We start from the raw sequence: 20,833 nt of genomic DNA, 5'->3' as shown, positions 1-20,833 counted from the left end.
AGAAGTACATTAAACCAAAAAAAAAAGGGGGGGGGATGGGAATAAGATGAAAAAGGGACAAGAGTAGGGTTGAAAGGGATCTAAAAGAGAGGACAGGATAGGTAAGAGAAGACTCATAAGCAAAGACATTTTTAATGTTGGAGGAAGGAATGTTAAAGAAGGGTTAAAAAGGAAAGAAAAGAAAGGAAGAAAGGAAGGAAGGAAGAAAGAAAGCTGGGGTGAGGAGCAGGATAAAGATAAGAAAAAAATCTGTAATAGACAGAAAACAAGTTGTTTCCATTATAAGATCACAATATCAAGCAAATTCCCTTTTACTGACTCTTTCTTGTTTATAAAGAAGGATGTGGAAAAGAAAGGAAAATGGACAAGAGGACAGGATTGAGGGGAATACAACATTACCAGTTATAATTCAATACGAATGGAATAAACTCTCCTATAAAATGGAGGATAGGAGACTCGATTAAAAGGGTCTGATAATTTGTTACTTACAAGAAACACACTTGGAACACAAAGGTTCACATAGAGTTAAGATGAGGGACTGCAGCAAAACTTACTAGGCTTCCACTTAACTAAAAAAAAGCAAGGTAACAATCATAATTTCAGATAAGGCTACAGTAAAAATAGAAAAGATAAAAAGAGATAATCAGGCAAATTACATTATGCTAAAAGTCTCCATAATGAATATGTATCGAGACTTAACATATGCATCTGGTTACATAATATCTAAATACTTAAAGTAAAAGTTAATCAAACTGGAGGGAAAAATAGATAGTAAACCTATAATAGTGAGGGGTCATAACATACTCCTTTCAAACCTATACCAAACAATAAACCAAAAATAAATTAAGAACCTGCGAAGAATTTTAGAAAATTAGAGATTATCAATCTTTGCTCATTACTGAATGGGAATAGAAAGAAATTTAAATGATTTTCAGCTATATATGCCACCTTTACAAAAATTGACAGCATATTGGGACTAAAAGACTTCACCAAAAATGTTAGTAAAGCAGAAATACTAACCACATCAATTACCAATCATAATGCAATGAAAATTGTATTCAATAAAGGAACCTTAAAGAAAGAACTTAAAAGAAATTAGAGACTAACACAATCCAACAAACTGGTGGATCAGAGAACAGATTATAGAAACAATAGGAAATTTCATTATGGAAAATGACAAAAATAATAAAACATGCTAAAACTTATGGGATGCAGCTAAAGGAGTTCTGAAAAGAAAATTCCTATTTGCAAACATTTTCATCAGCAAAAGAAAGAACAGGGGCAGCTAGGTGGTGCAGTGGATAGAGCACTGGCCCTGGAGTCAGGAGGACCTGAGTTCAAATATGGCCTCAGACACTTAACACTTATTAGCTGTGTGACCCTGGGCAAGTCACTAAACCCCAATTGCCTCACTGAAAAAAAAAGAAATGAATTGGATATGTAATTTTTGAAAAGTTGGACAAAAAATCCACATAGTATCAGAGTAGAAATTCTGAAAATTAAAGAAATTAATAAAATTACAACAAAAATACTTTTAAAATTTGCTCAGTGGTAGAGGGAGAAAATAATTTAAAATATTCTTACTTGGAAAATTTTAAAAACAATTTAAAAAACCAAATATTTTACTGAACAAAAGTAATTCCTGTTAGCCATATCCAAAAGATGCATGCCTCATTTTGTACCCAGAGACCATCACCTCTCTCTTTTTTTTCTCTCTTTACTTATGGTACATTTAAAGTTCTAAACTGTCTCCCTTCCTCCCTCCCCACACTGAACTAGAGAAGACCACCATTTAATGCAGATTTGTAAATATATGCAAAGCCATATTATGCATACTTTTATTTATCAATTCATTCTTTGGATGTGGATACATACTGTCTTCCTTCATAGGTCCTTTATACTTGATTTGAGTATTTATAGTATTCAGAATAACTTGGTTCTTCGCAATTATACATTGAACAATATTGCTGTTACTGTATACAACATTCTCTTTATTCTGCTCACTTCACTTTTCAGTATTTCATGGACGTCTTTCCATGTTTTTCTTTCTTTCTTTTTTTGATGAGGCAATTGGGACTAAGTGACTTGCCCAGGGTCACACAGCTAGTAAATGTCAAGTGTCTGAGGTTGAATTTGAACTCAGGTCCTCCTGAATCCAGGGCCAGTGCTCTATCCACTGCACCACCTAGCTTCCCCTCCCTGTTTTTCTAAAATGAACCAGCTCATCATTTCTTATAGAGCAGTAGTATTCCATGACAATCATATACTACAAATTGTTTAGCCATTCACCAGTTGATGGACATCCCCTCAGTTTCAGAGGGGAGCTGCTATAAATATTTTAGAACATGTATATTCTTTTCCTTTTTCCTTAATCACCTTGGGAAACAGACCTAATAATAGTATTGTTGGGTCAAAGGTTATACACAGTTTTATAATTCTCTGTGTATAATTCCAGTTTGCTTTCCAAAATGGTTGAATTATTTTACAGTTCCATCAAAAGTGCATTAATGTCCCTGTCACTACTCTTTGAGAAAATGAGTACCTGATTGGTACTTTGGAATTATGATTGCTCATTATGTTGATTAGAGTTCTTAAGTCTTTTAAAATTCTTTTTTATACTCTTGTTATATAAATTGTTCTTCTGGTTTTGTACATATTTCTTTGAATCACTTCATACAAGCCTTCCCAGGTTTCTCTGAAACCATCCTTTTCATTATTTCTTAGTATTCCGTTACATTCATATATCATAATTTGTTCAGTTATTCCCTAGTTAATGGATACTTCTTTAATTTCCAGTTCTTTACCACTACAAAAAAGGACTGCTCTAATTAATTTTATACACATGGATCTTTTTCCTCTCTTTTTCATCTCTCTGGTTTTTAATCCAAGTAAGTGGTATTTCTGGGTCAAATGTTATGTACATTTTGGAACTTTCTGGGTTCCAAATTGCTTTCCAGAATGGCTGGACTAATTCACAGCTCCACCAATAGTGTACAAGTGTACCTCTTTTCCTCTAGCATTTGTTATTTTCTCTTCTTGCTCAACTTCATCAATGTGATCAAGAGGAGGTAGAACCTCCAAGTTGTTTTAATTTGCATTTCTCTGATTTTTTAGTGATTTGGAACATTTTTATATAGTTATTTAAAGCTTGATTTTTTTTGTTTTGAACACTGTCTCTTCATTTACTTTGACCATTTATCAGTTGGGGAATAGCTCTTATTCTTATAAATTTGAACACATCCCTTATATATTTTGGATATGAGACTTTTTTCAGAGAAATTTGTGGCAAAGATTTCTTTCCCCCCTCTATTTACCTGTTTCCTTCTAATTTTAACTACATTGGTTTGTTTGTGCAAAACTGTTTTAAATTTATATAGTGAAAATTGTCCATTGTGGTGTCTATTATCTTGTCTATTCCTTGTTTGATCTTGAACTTTTCCCATATCCATACAATGGAAAGGCAATTTCTTCCTTACTTTTTCAATTTACTTTTGATGCAAAACTTTTATTTCAAAGTCATGTGTCCATCTGAAGTTCATTTTGGCATAAAATGTGAGATTTTGGTCCATACTTAATTTCTGCTGTACTGCTGTCCAGTTTACCCAGCAGTTTTTGTCAAATGGTGATTCCTTATACCAGTAATTGTTGTCTTTAGGATTATGAAACCCTATGGTATTGCATTCATTTGCACAAAGACAAGTACATAAGTACTTTAAAATAGTGTTAATCGGGGCGGCTAGGTGGCGCAGTAGATAGAGCACCAGCCCTGGGTACAGGAAGACCTGAGTTCAAATCCAGCCTCAGACACTTGACACTTACTAGCTATGTGACCCTGGGCAAGTCACTTAACCCCAATTGCCTCACTAAAAAAATAATAATAAATAAAATAAAATAGTGTTAATCATCATAATTAATCAAATTAAAGAGCCTAGAACAATAATTGGATTATAAAATAAAGTTCTTCTCCAAGAAGGGGTAGGACCTGGCAAGGTTTTAAGAAATGTTTAACCCTGGTAGTAATAGTATGAATGATGGATATCACTTTTATTTTACAACAAATGTGCTATAATCGAAATAACTTTGGACTTGGAGGCAAAAAAATTAGATTTGAGTCCCTGTTCCATTGTTTACTTTATGTGACCTTGGGTAAATTCCTTAATCTATCTTTAGTTCCCTCATTTATGAAATGGAGACCATAATACCTGCCCTACCTATCTCACATGATTGTTGTGAAGATCAAATGAGATATGTGTTAAAAAAAAATACTTTGTAAACTGTTCAGGGAGGGTAGAGACTTCATTGTTTGTAGGAAAGTAGGACAAAGGTCACTAGACCTACCCTGTCTTATAGTTTTCCTGAGTGAAACTACCAGGGTGATTTTGATGAGCCATAAAGGGCATGTTCAGAGTTGAAAGGAATTTTTTTTTTTTAACCTCAGGGAGTAGCAAGCAAAGGAGTTGTTCAGACCATTCCTAGGACCTTTTCTGGCTGTCTGAATATTAATCACAAATAAATTAAAATAGTTCCTGAAGCTATGATCTCCTAGAGCCTTCCCTTTATGTGTGGGGAAGACGCTGCACAACAGCTACAATTCAGTAGAAAACCAACAGGAAATAACAGAGAACAGCAAACTGAGACATTAGCAGAAGACAATGAAGTGGAGGACAGCCAGAGAAAGAATAGTCCAGCAGTGAACACAACCAGTTTGCAGCCCACAGCTCAGTAATATTTCCAGACCGCTAGTAGTCTTGTTGACTTTTCATGGTAATAAGCTGCCAGACAGCCAATGGGGAAGACACTCTTCAAATAAGAGCTTCTTTGGCCATGCCATACATATCTTCTCTCCTTGTTCTCTCCACATATCCTCAGTACCATAGGTCTTCTTTGGTCATGTGTATTTCCCTAAATATCTTCCTTCTACTCTTGTTGATGTGATAATGTGTGGATAATTGTATTCATATGGGATGTAGGATGGAGAAGACTCAGAATCTTCCTTGTCACGGATTTTGCTCTGTGGATTTAATTATCTTTTGATTTCTACTTTCATAACATCTCTCATATATGTTTCCTCTCTACTCACAGAGCCACTACCCTCATATAAGCCCCCTCTCACCAGAACTATTGCAACAACTTCCTTGCCTCTTCTCTGTCCAATCCATTCCAATTCATCTTTCATCAGCTGTCAAAGAGATGTAGCTGTATGAACCTGGACAAGTCACTTAACCTCTTTCAACTATGAAACAGGGATGATAGCCTCTATCTCAAAGGATTATTGTGAAGATCAAATGAAATAATATTTGTTAAAAACAAAAACAAAAAAACCCACTTAGCACAGTGCCTGGTACTATATAAGTATATAAATTCCCCTTCCATTTTCCCATATGTCTTATGTGAACTCAGTTCTAAGTATTTTGCCTCGCCCATTAGAAAGTGAGTTTGTTAGGGGCAGGGAGAGTGGTTTTGCCTTAATTTGTTTCCTCAGTGCTTAGCACAGTGTCTGGTACATAGTGAGCACTTAATAAATGCTTGTTGACTGAAAGGCTGAAGTACTGTGTATTCTGGTTGGTTGGGTAAAAGAAGAACCAGTGGGACTTCTTCAGCTGTTGGTTTTTTGAATGGATCCTGACACAAAGTGGGCCTTGAACCGGGGGTAGCTTTCAGAAGCACTGTGCAAATATGTATTATTATTATTTTTACTAGTAATATTTAAAACATGATTATTATTGACAAATACAAAAGATAAGGGAACATATTATATTCTCTGGTTATAATTAGATAGACAATTTGACTATAAAATATATTTGTAAGTTTGATTCCTTAAACTAGCTCTACAGTTTAGAAATGAATATACCTTAAAATTGCTATCAACTTTATAGACACTATCTGGAAGGTTCATCCAAGGGCCTCTATGAAGTGAGTGGGCCTGTGGTGTACTGTACTGCAAAAAATTTTTTTACACATATAGATATCTGGGGATGGAGACTTTATGTTGCTCTGGAATTTTTTTTTTCAGTGCAGTGAGGGTTAAGTGACTTTCCCAGGGTCACACAGCTAGTATCAAGTGTCTAAGAATAGATTTGAGCTCAGGTCCTCCTGAATCCAGGGCCACTGCTTTATCCATTGGACCACCTAGCTGCCCTCTGTTGCTCTGGAATTTTTACTCTTGTGGTGGTTTTGGATAAAAGGCTTGGATTTTTTTCCTCTGGAATTTCCAGAAAAATCAATGATTCCCGTAGGGAATTTCTACAATGGTGATCTTTTAGAAATATCTTAATATAATGTTTAAAATTTGTTTTTTATTGGACTGAATATTTCAGTGTGGATTGTCACTTTTGATTTTCTAAGATGTACATGTCACGAAGAATTTAAAGGAGGTAATACATTATCCACAGAGGTTAAAAAGTAGTGGTGGGGGGCAGCTAGGTGGCACAGTGGATAGAGCACTGGCTCTGGAGTCAGGAGTACCTGAGTTCAAATACGGCCTCAGACACTTGACACTTACTAACTGTGTGACCCTGGGCAAGTCACTTAACCCCAATTGCCTCACTAAAAAAAAAAAAAGTAGTGGTGGGAAAGCATCTATTTTAGGGCAGTACTGAAAACTACAAGCAACAAATGAGAGCCCAAGATTCAAGAAACAGACAGGTAATTAGCTTAAACAATGAGATTAAGGACCAATGTATAGAATGAAGAGGAAGTAAAAACTGAAAAATAAGTAAGAGCAAAGTGCAGGGGACCAAAGGTAAGAAAAAAAAATGGAATCTCATAGAAAGACCAGTAAAGGCCATAAGTGAGGTTTAAGGAAGGGAGTGACATTGTCAGAATGGCAAGACAGGAAGTTGATTTTGGCAGTGGCTTTGGGAAAGGACTTGAGGGGAAGGAGGTGAAAAGCTGGGAGACTAGAGGTTGTTTTGAAGGAGAGTAATGACTGGATAGAACTTAGAGGTGGAGTTCTTAGTGTGGGAAACACTAAGCATAAAATTTCAGGGTCTATTTTAAATGTGTTTGAAAAAATCTCCTGGGTAAAAGCCTTTTTAATTGAACATTCTAGGTCTTGCATTCAGGCGTTCTTCCATGCTTATGAATTTGGCTCTCCTTAGTGTTTACTCAAATACACTGAAATGACAACATACATAAAAATTCACTGCCAACGTTAACCATCTGTATGCTACGAAGCCAATGTTGCTTCTTGTCCACAAACATTCAAGCGTGCTCAGTCATTTTAATTGCTTACCTATGCAGACATTCCAAACTCTAGTGGAAAGCAAGAGCAGCCTGGGAAGTATGGCTCAGCCTATAAAAGGACTTAGTTTTTTTAAGACAAAACCACCATTGTTTGAAACAATTGAAACATCGTTCTGTGTCATGAAGTATTGTTAAGGACTGGGGGAAAGGGGGCTGTTCTGTCATTCCATACTTTTTAGCTTGTTGGAACATGAGCTGGATTGCTTTGAACTGTAATCCTCCTACTTCATTTCCTCCTCAGCATAACATGACTTAGTGTTTTGGAATCATTCACTGTTATGTGTACACCTAACAGCCAGCAAAGCCTTGCCCTCTTTCAAAACATCTGCTATCTTCTGTTGCAATAAAAAGCTTTAAGTGATGGATGCTGTTTTTTAGCAAGAACCTCAAAGCAGGGCAGGAGAGCCCATAACCATCTGAATGAAATTAATAGTGAGCGATAATTAAGATGACATTATTATTTTCCTTTCTATGTCTTATCCCAATCACCTTCCATTTAGATAATGCTTCAGGTTAATAAAGTACTTCCCTCACAACCCTGTGAAATAGACAGTAGTTATATTTTATCACCGTTTTACTGATGAACTTCAGAGAGGTTATTTGCTTAAGATTGCACAGCTAGTCCTTGCAACCAGCTCTCAGACTTAAATTTTTCTTCAATATTATATAATCTGAGGCTTATAATATTATAGTCTTTGAACTGTAAGCAACCTTAAGAGGCATCCAGTTCAACTCTAATTTTATTTTTAAATTTTAATTTTTTAGTAAATAAAAATATTTTTTCTCTCTCTTATTCCACCCCACCCCCAATACTGGAGAAAGAAAAAGAAAAACAAAACCCTTGTGTCAAATTTTCATAGTTAAACAAAATAAATTCCTCCATTGTCCATGTCCAAAAAATATCTCATTCTACTCCAGAGTCAATCATCTCTGTCTCGCTGTGCAGCCTCCTCATTTCACATCTGCCCTTGTATGTGAGCAAATAGAAATGCAAAGACAACAGTGGAGGATTTGCTTTTACAACACTGTGATTTTAAGTCAGTAGTTCTTAACCTTTACAGATCCACAAAGGGGTCAGTGGATAGATTTTCAGTGGGTCCATGAACTTGGATGGGGGGAAAAAATTACATTTTTATTCTAACCTCTAACTGAAAAGTAGTATTCCCTTTACTTGAAAACATTATGAGAAAGAGACCACAGGTTTCACTGGACTGCCAATGGAGTTCATGACTCCAAAAAAGATTATGAACCCGTTTTTAAGTTGTGTGCAACTTTGCTGTCTATATTATATTGTATAGCATTATGCTTCATTATTTTCATTGATAGAATCTAGGGGTGGCAACTACATTTCTAGCAGCAGAGTGATGATAATAGGTTATACTGGTGAGCAAGACATAAATTGTGAAACCACTGCAGTTACAGACTGTACCTGGGGCATTTGGGGGAGGGGATTCCTCAAAGGATGATTACTTTGCTAACTGGAGACCACTTGCAGAGTGCTCTATGGAGAAACAATAACGGATACGCCAGTGGTTTCACTAGGAGCACCATGTTCAAAGACTATCCAAAATCACCTTCTAAGTCAGAAGTTGCACTCAACTCAGAATAGTATATGGCCTAAATCCAAGGGAGCCCCAACTCAGCATAGTGCTCCTCTCCCTTTGCCACCTACCTTCTACCTCCCTACCACCTAGTCTTTTGGGGGGTCAGGGAATGAGGGGAAGGTTGTATGGATGGCAGAGCTAATAATAGTCATTCCAGTGAGTCAAGTGAGGTCTCCTGGGAAGCTTTTGTTCCCTTAGCAGCTGTAGAGTTAAACATTGACCTTCTCTGTGCCACACCATATTATACTACCTTATGAATCTCATATGGGGCAGAGTTCAAAATCTGATTCAAGCCTACACACACACACACACACACACACACACACACACACACACACACACACACACACACATACACATACTCGTGTGTATAGCATGCACATATGTATGTATGTTGCTTCTCTCTTTCAGTAAACCAGATTTCTCCAAATCAGAAGAAAAAAAAATTTAAGCTTGATCTGTTTTTCTTGGATCATATTTATAATGAGGAATCTGAAGGAACATATGTGTGGATACAATTTTTTACTACTCTGTGTGTTTGTGTGGTAGAGGGAGAGGGTTATCTCCACGTGGGAAAGGGGGAAAAAACTTGAGCAGTTCAATTCCTGTATCACTTTTACATTGCAAATATGAATAATAGTTACATTAACAGTTATCTGCCATGAGATAAACTAGTCAGTGGCAAGATATGTTGGAACCAACATAAAGTTGCCCAGTTAACTGTAGTTTATGCATGTTGTTTATAATCTTCCTTTCTTCTTTCCTGGGAAGCACCTGGACAGACTGCTGTCTCCTGCAGAGATATAATTGTGGGGAGGGGGTGGTGCTAACATGGGATGAAATTCTTATGAAGATGAAACTGAATTGATGTATACTATTTGGAGCCATTAAATGCCACTGGGGCTATCTCAGCCTATAGGGAATAACCACCTTGGCAGAGAATTGAAAGATCTTTTTCCTCCCCCCACCGATCTCATGGCATTACTCTTCCAGACTCAATATTTTCCATATAGCTTCCTAGAGATGAAAATCCTCTAGAATTCTCTTTATGTCAGTTTTATCTCCTCTGCATAAGAAAAGATGACAAAAGCTAAAGAGCTCTCCTTCTCTCCCCAAGACCACTGTTCTCCCTTACTTACCTCCCTTCCTTATTTTTTCTTTTTCTCCTCATCTACCTGTGAGCAAGACTTACTTCCTTGAGTTGCCTTGGTAGCCAGTTCTGACCTTTTCCCTGGCACTGTGTCAGAAGCCAAGACTTCCGGCAGGTGGCTACCTTTCTCTTAAGTCAACAAGGGGGAGAAGGGAACAAAACAGAGAACCCAGACTTGACTGTATTTCTCACCCCATTCCTAGTCAAAATTGTATAATCTTTATTAACAGGAGGGTACATATGAGTCAAAGAAATAAGAGGATTCCTCTCAAAATCTAGGCCCTTTGTATCCTAAATTGGCTGATATATTCTTAGAATTATCTGTATTATACCAGATTTAATTGATTCTGCTTGAAAATGCTTTTAGCTCTAAGCCTAAATTGCTTTCATTGAGGGGTCAAGGTAGCTGAACTTCCCCAGAAAAAAGACTGTTTTGTGGTGGCTAATTTTGCTGTTAGTATAGAAATACACCTTTTGATTAGGCTTTTGGGGGGTTCAGTTTTGACATTTTCACTAAATCAAGTTTTCCATCTAGCATCTAGAGATATTGTTAAGATAAGATGCCTGCCAGATACTTTTTTTTTTTAGTGAGGCAATTGGGGTTAAGTGACTTGCCCAAGGTCACACAGCTAGTAAGTGTTAAGTGTCTGAGGCCGGATTTGAACTCAGGTACTCCTGACTCCAGGGCCGGTGCTCTATCCACTGTGCCACCTAGCTGCCCCTTGCCAGATACTTTTAAGAGAAAATAATCATATCTTATTTTTGTAGTGTCAGCAACCTGTCATTTCCATTTAGTCAAAATTAGTATTTGAGGTATTTGTATTAGTGTTCTAATTATTTGTCACAATGTACGTCTCCCCCCACATTGAGATTTGAATGTGGGAGAGATAGCATTGTTCTTCTTTTTCTTTTTTGTTGTTTTGTTGTTGTTGGTGGTGGTGAGGCAATTGGTATTAAGTGACTTGCACAGGGTCACACAGCAAGTGTCAAGGGTCTGAGGCCGGATTTGAACTCAGGTCCTCCCGAATCCAGGGCCGGTGCTCTATCCTCTGTGCCACCTAGCTGTCCCTGTTCTTATTCTTAATGAATTATATTCTTTACTCAATGTCAAAGGTTTCTTTTGCAACCTCATCTAATAATTATCAGCCAACAACTGGAATCTTTTTCTCTGATTCTGTGAAAACAGGCTCATACGTGGCTTTTTTGATGAAAGTTTCCCTTTACTCTTTATCTTTTCTCTTTTATTTTTCCTCTTCCTCTAAATATATTCCCTAAACATGTTCAGCTAGCCTAAAGTCCTCTAAGCATATGGGTAAATAAGATCTGGAGTCATTTAAAACGGTCCGTTTTGCTCTCTTGTTAGGGCTCAGTAGAACCAAGACTTCCTGGTACCAGCTCTGTTTTATGATGGTGACTGCTAGCTGCTCCCAATCTTATACTGCTGAATTCACTATGACCTACTATAACCTTATTCTACTTCTTGAGTTCTCATGACCATACTTTTCCTGAGACCCTTCTCTGTGTGATTTCTCCTTTCAGGTAGTCTATTCCAACTGTTGTAACCTGGGTCCCTCCAGGGAATCTGGACTCACAGAGACTAGGACTGGGTGTCACCAGACCTCTCTATTCATTGATACGTTATGGTTAGTATATTCCTATCCTGTCACATTCTCCCCATCTCAGTGATTCTGAACCCACAGCTATCATTGTATAAGCCCTATTCCAGGGACAGCTAGGTGGCACAGTGGATAAAGCACCGGCCATGGATTCAGGAGGACCTGAGTTCAAATCCAGCCTCAGACACTTGACACTTACTAGCTGTGTGACCCTGGGCAAGTCACTTAACCCTCATTGCCCCGAAAAGCAAAACAAAACAGAACCCTATTCCCCATCTGTGCTGCCTGATTCCCTCTCAGCTTCGTGTTCCCCAAATGTTCCAATCTAAATCTGCTTGCCCCTTCCACTGTATTCTCTAGAATGCCTGGTCCATAGTTAATAAACTTTTTTCATCTTGAAATTTTTCCATTCCTATTCTCTCTATTTTTATGAGATCTAACTTCCTCCTGGAGACATGACATTACTGACCACCCTTTCTAGTACTAGTGGTATTCTCACTCATACCCCATAACTCACTGGTCATGGTGGGAGAGTCAGAATACTCTTGGCTCCCCATTGGCACTTCCACACTCTCCCTCTTCCACCATGCCTCAGCAATCTCTCTTCATATCTGCAAAGTTCCTCTCCCCTTCTCTACCTCCTGGCATCTCTGGCTTTCTTCAAGACTCAGCTCAAATCCTGTATTAGGCAAGGTGGGTTCCAGTCCCCCTGTTAGAGCCTTCCCTCTGAAATTATCCCCAATTTACTCTGTATATATCTTGTATGTACATATTTATATGCATGTTGTATCCCCCATTACAATATGAGTTCCTTAGGGGTTGTAGCATAATCTCTGACACTTTGTAACTGCTTAATGAATGTTTGTTGACTTGACTTGATGTCCTTCTGTAGACATCCTAAAAGTATCATACTCCAAACAGAACTCATTGTCTCTTCCCTTCATCCCCAACCCTTCCCTCTTCCTAACACTTCAATATTATTAGTGAGGACACTGCCATCCTTCTAGCAGTCCAGGTTCACAACCTGGATGTCACCCGTAACTCTGTTTTCATTCTCCCCTGTTCCCAGGTCCTGTTGTTTCTACCTATATATATACATACACATACATACGTACATACATACATATATATATACACACATACACACACACACACACACACACATATATATCCCCTTCTCTCCACTCACTCTAAAGTTTTGAGCCTGGGTAGTAGGGTGAATGGTAGTGCCATTACAAGAAGCAGGAAAAATCAGCAGGGATAAATAAGGGGAATAAAGTTTAGTGAATAAAGGTAAAAGAATGATCAGTCAGGAATGTGTAAATTTTCTTGCTATTGTATCAGAAAGCTTCACAACAATTTTAGACTTTGCCATAATAGTACAATAAAGGTATGCCTCATTTAATATAATAAATCTGTTATTGAAAAGTTCCTTGTAAAGATAATTTTTGTGAGTTTAACCATTTAAATTCTTGAGTGGAGTTTGCTACTGGAAAAAATTCATAAGTAAATGTTTTCATAATGACAAGAATATTTTTTTGTAATATAAATAATTAATCCCCAATCTATTTGCTAAATTTGTATTTTTATGCCTCTAGTTTTTTTTGAAATGAGTATAATATGAGACCCTGAAGTTCCTCTGTGAAGTCTGGCTCTGGAACCCCTTTCTGCTTTTCCAGGTTTAGTGTGAGCTGTTTTGAGTGATTAGTTTTCTAATTATAACCTGAGCTCTCGCTTCTGCAACACTTTATTCACAGACCATACAAGAGCCAAAAATCCAACAGCAAAGCGTTTAATTAGGATTTTAACATATAAATTAAAAGGAAGACATAATAATTCAATAGGGTCATTATGAGCACTCCTGTTGCACTGAGGATAGGCAAGTCCTCTATTAAGGGCAATTTAGTATGCTCAAATTACACGGGTAGAACGGATATAGGGATAGCCATCAACACATTGTAACCTGTTTCCACAAACACATGATGTCAGGTGGAACAACATTATAGGGACAAATTAGTTTTATAGGAACAAAGTTTATGCACAATCAATAAACAGTATGGTATCAATAAACTTACTGATCCTGAGAGAAATGAATTCCAGTTAAGCTCAGATTCTCACCAACTGATTTGCATCTTGGACAGTCAGCTAAGGGACATTAAAGCAGGGTTTCATAATGTTTTGGTTGGATTTAATCGTTATATGTGTGATATTATTGAGACGATATGAGATGGAGGATGCCTGTAAAGGATTATTTATCCTTTTGCTCTCAGGAGTGCAGGAGCTCCGTGCAATAATCTGGTGAAAGATGGAAGTTACACCACTAACTCTACTGCTGTTCTTTGTTCCCTGTCATCATCACCTCTCTGTGAAGCCAAGAGTACATAGAGGAAAACATATTGCACTTCAAAGGATTGTTATTTTAGATGCTTATGTTGCAAATTGTCTTTTGGCTTGTATTAAAAACCCTCCACAGATATGTCTTAAAACTCTTCATATAGCAGTACTGTCTTTGTAAATAGAGTCCAAATATCAAAAGTGGATGACAGATTTCACTCAGAAATGGAACCTTAACAACTTGGTGTTGGAGGGGACCTTAGAAGTCATTTTGTCCAGCCTCTCACCTAGTGCAAGAATCCCCTTCCTATGATTTGTAACACTTAGTCACAAGAGCCAGATGGAAAAATTGAAATGTAAAAACATCATAACGTAGGTAGTTTTAGGCTTTGTCTTGAGTGAAATCTTAGAGACAGTGATTTGTCTGGTTTTATTGATTGGAGTGAGGCAGAGATAGCTCTCTTGGGGAAAATAATCTCTTTGGAGGACAATTGAGTCATTGTCAGCTTTTCTCATGTTATAGTAGTATTGCAGTGAAAGAAGATTTTCAATTTTTTTTGTTAATAAAAATATTTGCTCTAATAACATAGATTTTTATCACATTTAGCAAGCACAAATAATGACTTATGTGCTAAATATTCAGAATCCCTGTTAAAACAATTACATGTTAGGTTGGCCCTTAAATTTGAGCCCATTAATACTCCTTTATTATCACATTTAGTCTTTCCATAGTACTACTGGCGATAGCTTGTGATCATTCACATATTTAATAAATGGAAAGTATATTTATATGAATTTCTAGTTTCAGTTATTAGCATGATAAATTCAGATGACCAAATTTATACTAGCAAAGTTAAATATGGAATTAAAACAATTATTGAATAATTAACATCTCTGTTAATCTAAAATTTCTAATTGATTGGGACAAACTTTTTGAATTATCCAAACAGATGCCCTAATTTTCCACTTTAATTTGCTGGTGTTGATCTGATCGAGGTTTTGGTATTATACCAATAGAGGGAGAGGATTATTGTAACTAGGTATTATTTGCATATCTGTATCTAGTATCTGAAAGAATATTGACTAAGTAAAGCTAAATTTCTTCTCTGTACTCTTCAGTTAGGATATTGCACCTGTTGGGGCCAGGAGGACACTTTCCCCTATATTTCTTCAGTCCCAAGTGGGGAAATGGACTTGACTTAACAAAGTTTCTACACAGCGATGATACTCCCAGGTTGATGTTCAAATATGGCATGAATGTTGGCTTAATTCAGCTACCAAGGGTGTATCTCCAGGCCTCTGTGAGTTTCACTTTCTTTTTTGTGCAATGGGGATAACATCAGAGGGTTGTTGTGAGGTTTAATTTATGTAAAGTACTTTCCAAACTTTAATGTATACTATAAAAATGTCAGTTATTATTATTATTATTATATACTAGTGGCAGGTGTGTTGGTTATGGTTTTATGGTCTGAAGAGCAGGCCTTTCTTGGGCACAATTAATAGAGAGATGTTAGAATGTTTTTCTGCCTATCCCTCCTTAATTTTTTAAACTGCTTAATCCCAATTTTTAAAATAGCTAAGAACAGACATTTACTTACTATGCTTCATTATGGTGTGAAGGTGACCCTAAGTCCTCAAAGGTTATGAGCAAAACACAAGCTATATAGAAGGTTATACCATCATGGACAGATTTTGAGTTCAATCCTGGGGCAGACTCTGTTTGATTGCTGAGGACCACCTTGCTAAATTCAGAGAGGCTCATCTGGTGATAAATTCAGTGGACATGGTGACCCATGAAAGAAAATTACAAAATGGTCCTCCTGTTTTGCATGACTTCTCTCTGATGTTGCACTATTAGTGACAGAGTGGCAGAAAAGGAGGCAGAGGGTAATAAAAATAATAGTGTTTCTAGAACTTTAAAAAATATTACCTTAATTAATTATGCCTTAAAGGTGAGATCCCTGTCCAATGACCAACAAATGGACATACTTTGAGGAAGGAGTCATATAAATATTGATAAGTTAAATAAGATTATAGAAGGAACTCATAGCTAAATAGGAGAATGGTTCACAGATTCTCTAAAAGACACAAGTAAATGACTAAGATGTATTAGTTTTATTGTTTGTTCAAAAGCAAAAGGTGACATCATTTTATGAGAGACTGGGTCATCTAATATTTCTGTGTTGGTGTTTATGAGGAACATTTGTGAAAGATATACATGGTGAAAATAATTGTAGTTTGTGTGTGAACATCTATTGCAGAGGATGAGGAGGTGAGGAAATTTTACATAGGACTTGATAAGAGCCCCCAATTTAAAACAACATATACTTCAGTACTCTATGATATCAGTGAGCATAGGAAAGATTGCAGAGAATATGTTGGAAATAATAGTTGAAGTTTAAGAGTCTAAAAAAGAGGCTTAAAAGCTTGTGCATTACATATAATCCTTAAACCCATCTATTATGACTCCTTTCTTTGAGAATAGAGTCATGAGAAATTAGACATGATAATCATGAAAAAGGAGCAGAGAACAAACCTGTGATTTCACTGGTGTAGAGAGCACTTGGTGAAGAACTTCTGCCAAAGTAGGTTGGCACCTTGTTTGCAACTTGGAGAGCTGCCTAGACCACTAAGAGACCAAGAGACTTGCCTAAAGGAACACATTTGATATGTGTTGAGGGTGCAATTTGCATTAAAAGCTTTCCTAATGTCCAGGCTACCTCTCACAAATAACATAAAATGAAATTGACAGTGTCAGGAAATCAAAGTGCCTCTATGATGACTACTGCTTCGGATTTGTTCCTTAAAAAAATTGATTTGGTAGAAGAACAAGATGACACTTTAACAACTCTTCTCAGAATCTACTCTGCATATATTAAAATTATGCATTTTAGCCTTCAAAGACTCAAGAACAAAAATAACTTTGATGACCCTCTGATTATTTATATCAAGTGAATCATAACTAGGAAGGTATGTTTCCCAAGGTTTTGTCACCGTCATGGAAGATGTATGGTGTAGAGTCCAAATGGAAGAGGGATTCCCTGTAGATGATGAAGCCTTCTAGATGATCATGTTTGTGAGTAGCATTTTGCTTATTGCACCAAACTCTAGGTATCTGCAGAGCTTCCTACATGAGATCCATGGAAACTCAGAAGACTTTTGGCTAATCATCTACGTAAGATAAAATAGGTGGATGATGTCTATTGTGCAGACTATATAGAGTTAGGTCAATATCCCAAAAGATATATTTTTTTTAACTTTTTTTTGGTTTTGTTTTTTAATTTAGTGAGGCAATTGGGGTTAAGTGACTTGCCCAGGGTCACACAGCTAGTAAGTGTTTGAGGCCAGATTTGAACTCAGGTACTCCTGATTCCAGGGCCGGTGCTTTATCCACTGTACCACCTAGCTGCCCCCCAAAAGATATTTTTTTAATTTTTTTTTTCGGGGCATTGGGGGTTAAGTGACTTGCCCAGGGTCACACAGCTAGTAAGTGTCAAGTCTCTGAGGCTGGATTTGAACTCATGAACTCCTGAATCCAGGGCCAGTACTTTATCCACTGCACCACCTAGCTGCCCCCCAAAAGATTTTAATAGATTATATTGGGCTGAATCTAATAATATGAAATTGAGTAAGTAAAGTCTTAAACTTGTGTGCAAAAAAATAATTTCACAAGTATGAGGCAGGGAGAGTCATGGTTAGATGCTTGAAAAATATATAGGGATTTTAGTGAATTGCAAGCTCAATATGAAGCAAGAGTGTAATATGGCAGCTAAAAAAGCTAATGGGACCTTGGGCCATATTAATAAAGGGATAACTTCTGGAAATAAGGAAGTGATAATCCCCCTGTACTCTGCCCTCATCAGACCTCATCTGGAGTATTGTGTTCAGTTCTTGGCATCAGGTTATTAGACAGTGGTAAACTGAAGAGCACGCAGAGGACAGCCAGGATGAGAAAGAGCCTTGAGAGTTTGTCATTTAAAGATCAATTAGAAGAACTGAGGATGGTTAGTCTAGAGAAGAGAGGATCCAGGAGGGATGTGATGATTATCTCCAAGTTTCTGAAAGGTTTTCACAAAGAAGAGGGATCAGACTTGTCCTGCTTGGTCCTGGTAAGCAGAACTGGGAGAAATGGGTGGAAGGTGAAAGAAAAGCAGATGTAGGCTTGATGTCTGGGAAAACTTCCTAACAATTGGCACTGTCCAAAATCAAAAGGCTCTGCCTTGAGAGGCTGGAGGTTCTTTGTCCTTGGAGATCTCGAGCAAAGGCTAGATAATGGCTTGCCATGTATGTTATAGTGAACACTCTTTTTCAGGTAAAGGTTGGTATGTTCTATGATTCTGTGACTTTTATATAGAGATTTTCATAAATTAGGTGCTTCAGTGCTATTTGTTATAAGACTTTCAGTTAGCTTTTTTGTGCTACCAGTCATAAATGATTTATTTACCCTTCTTGACTGGTGAGGCTAATTAAAGGATGCCCTTGCTATTTACTTTCTCTAGCTCTGCTGTTCATTTCTCTTCTGTTTTCTCTTCTCAGAAACCAAAGAGAAATCAGTCTTTTAGTGGACCTCTTTGATGATGATGGTGGTGGTGGTTATGATGATGATGTGAACCTTCAAGAATGTCCTTCCTGATAATCAAAAGATTTTTCAGTCACTTAACTAATTCATTCAAAGAGACTTCCTCTCCTAGTAGGGCTCACCAGCTAAATTTACACCTATTCATTAGTCATTTCCTACACCTTGAAATTAACAAATTGGTTCAGATACTAAGAACTTTCTAAAATGTCCTTTTTTTTTTTTTTTTTGCAGGGCAATGGGGGTTAAGTGACTTGCCCAGGGTCACACAGCTAGTAAGAGTCAAGTGTCTGAGGCCAGATTTGAACTCAGGTCCTCCTGAATCCAGGGCTGGTGCTTTATCCACTGTGCCCCCTAGCTGCCCCAAAATGTCCTTCTTTTTAAAAGGACAACTTAAATACAATTAAACAGCATATTACAATGTTTTAAAATAGGTTTAATATGGTTTCACCAAATTCCAGATAATTATTAAAATATAAACAGGTGAACTGTTTAGTTTCTTAAACAATTTAATTTTTAGTATATCCCCAGAGTTTAGCACAGTTTCTGTTTTGTTTGTTTTTGTTTTTGTTTTGTTTTGTTTTTTATGGGGCAATTGGGGTTAAATTAATTGCCCAGGGTCACACAGCTAATAAGTGTTAAGTGTCTGAGGTTGAATTTGAACTCAGGTACTCCTGACTCCAGGGCCGGTGCTCTATCCACTGCGCCACCTAGCTGCCCCAAGTTTAGCACAGTTTCTGGCACATGGCAAGTGATTATTTTTTTATTTTTTAATATGGAACGCTTCACGAATTTGCGTGTTATCCTTGCGCAGGGGCCATGCTAATCTTCTCTGTATCGTTCCAATTTTAGTATATGTGCTGCCGAAGCGAGCACAAGTGATTATTTTTTACTCTCGTTGACTGTTATTGACTACTGACTGAAAGCTATTGTGTTTGGCCATAATTAAGAAGGTGATACTTCTAGATATTTGTCATGTCACCAGGAAATTTATATCTCAAGATAGATTATTGAGAGATACTTGACTCAAATCATTAAAAATATTCATTCATTCATTGATGCTATATAAATACTTTGTGTAATTTATTCTGGTTAATCGAGCTTTCTGAGTATCTGACTATAAACAAGAAATTCGGTTTTGCCTTTGTTATAAGCCTTTATAAACTGCATTAGACCACTTTTTCTGCCTTCATAAGTGGAATATACTGAACATGGCATTTTCCTTTGATGATTATGAATCTTGCAGTGCCTGTATGATGAAACAAATGTAGATATTGTGGGTGTAGGAATTTAGGTTCAATCTGTAGTGACTCTTGAACATTTCATAGATTTTTTTCTTTTAAAAATAAATATAAGTTTATTTTATTGTGATTTGTTATTCCTTAGACTCAATTATGGGAGGAGGAGATTTTTGATTGAAGGTTTCACTTAATTGGACTTAACTAATTTATGTTTTGCTGAAAACATTTTGACTAAATGGCATACACTCAAAAGTTTTGAAAGAACTCAAGGATGAAGTTATGCAACTTTTGGCCAAAATGCAGTCTGTTCTCACAAAAAGGCTTTGTGCTGGGGGTGGGTGGGGTGGGGTGAGGTGCCTGGCATATTGCCAATATGACTATCATCAGCCCTAGAAAATACAAAACTACTGAGTCTTACTTTTCAACCAGCAAACTACTAGAATCTGTAACAAACAGTAGCATCACAAAACACTTAAAGAAGTGACCTTGGAAGAAAGGCAAGATGGTTTCTGTAAGAGGAAATCTTGCTTGACTAACCTGCAGGGTTAGTTCCCCTGAATTCCTTCAGAGGAAAAAATTAGTAACATGGAAAGGAAGAGCCAGGGAAAAGATTTATTTAGAATTTCAAAGGTCCTCTGAGACACTCTGTGGTAACAGCTATTAAAAATTACTATAGGGACAGCTAGGTGGCAAAGTGGATAGAATACCAGCCCTGGAGTCAGGAGGACCTGAGTTCAAATATGGCCTCAGACACTTGATACTTACTAGCAGTGTGACCCTGGGCAAGTCACTTAACCCCAATTGCCTCACCAAAACCAAACCAAACCAAACCAAACAAAAAATTACTATAAATTTAATGATATTGATTAGGAAAGTAATCAGGAAATAGAATTCTACATAAAAACCGTTATAATTTAACAGAGTAGAACCAAACAAATTAGCTGTAAAGAAACAAGAAATGTATTTTCTGTTTCTGTTTTCAAATTGGGTCTGAAGTTTGTCTATTTTGGGCTTTGTTTTCTTTTTTTAAGTGTATGGTTGTACATAGTTCTGGGCATGCATAGTCC

The 20,833-nt window shown here is 37.0% G+C and overlaps 1 non-coding gene across 1 annotated transcript; it reads right to left on the bottom strand.

The window, feature by feature from the left end:
* Positions 1–19,294: 19,294 nt before the first annotated feature.
* On the bottom strand, positions 19,295–19,401 carry LOC122733214. Its single transcript, XR_006353797.1, has one exon. It is a non-coding gene; the product is annotated as a U6 spliceosomal RNA (small nuclear RNA).
* Between the last annotated feature and the right edge of the window lie 1,432 nt (positions 19,402–20,833).

This window comes from Dromiciops gliroides, chromosome 6, assembly GCF_019393635.1.
Source record: "Dromiciops gliroides isolate mDroGli1 chromosome 6, mDroGli1.pri, whole genome shotgun sequence".
Taxonomy (NCBI): domain Eukaryota; kingdom Metazoa; phylum Chordata; class Mammalia; order Microbiotheria; family Microbiotheriidae; genus Dromiciops; species Dromiciops gliroides.
This window is presented reverse-complemented; position numbering and strand designations above follow the sequence as displayed.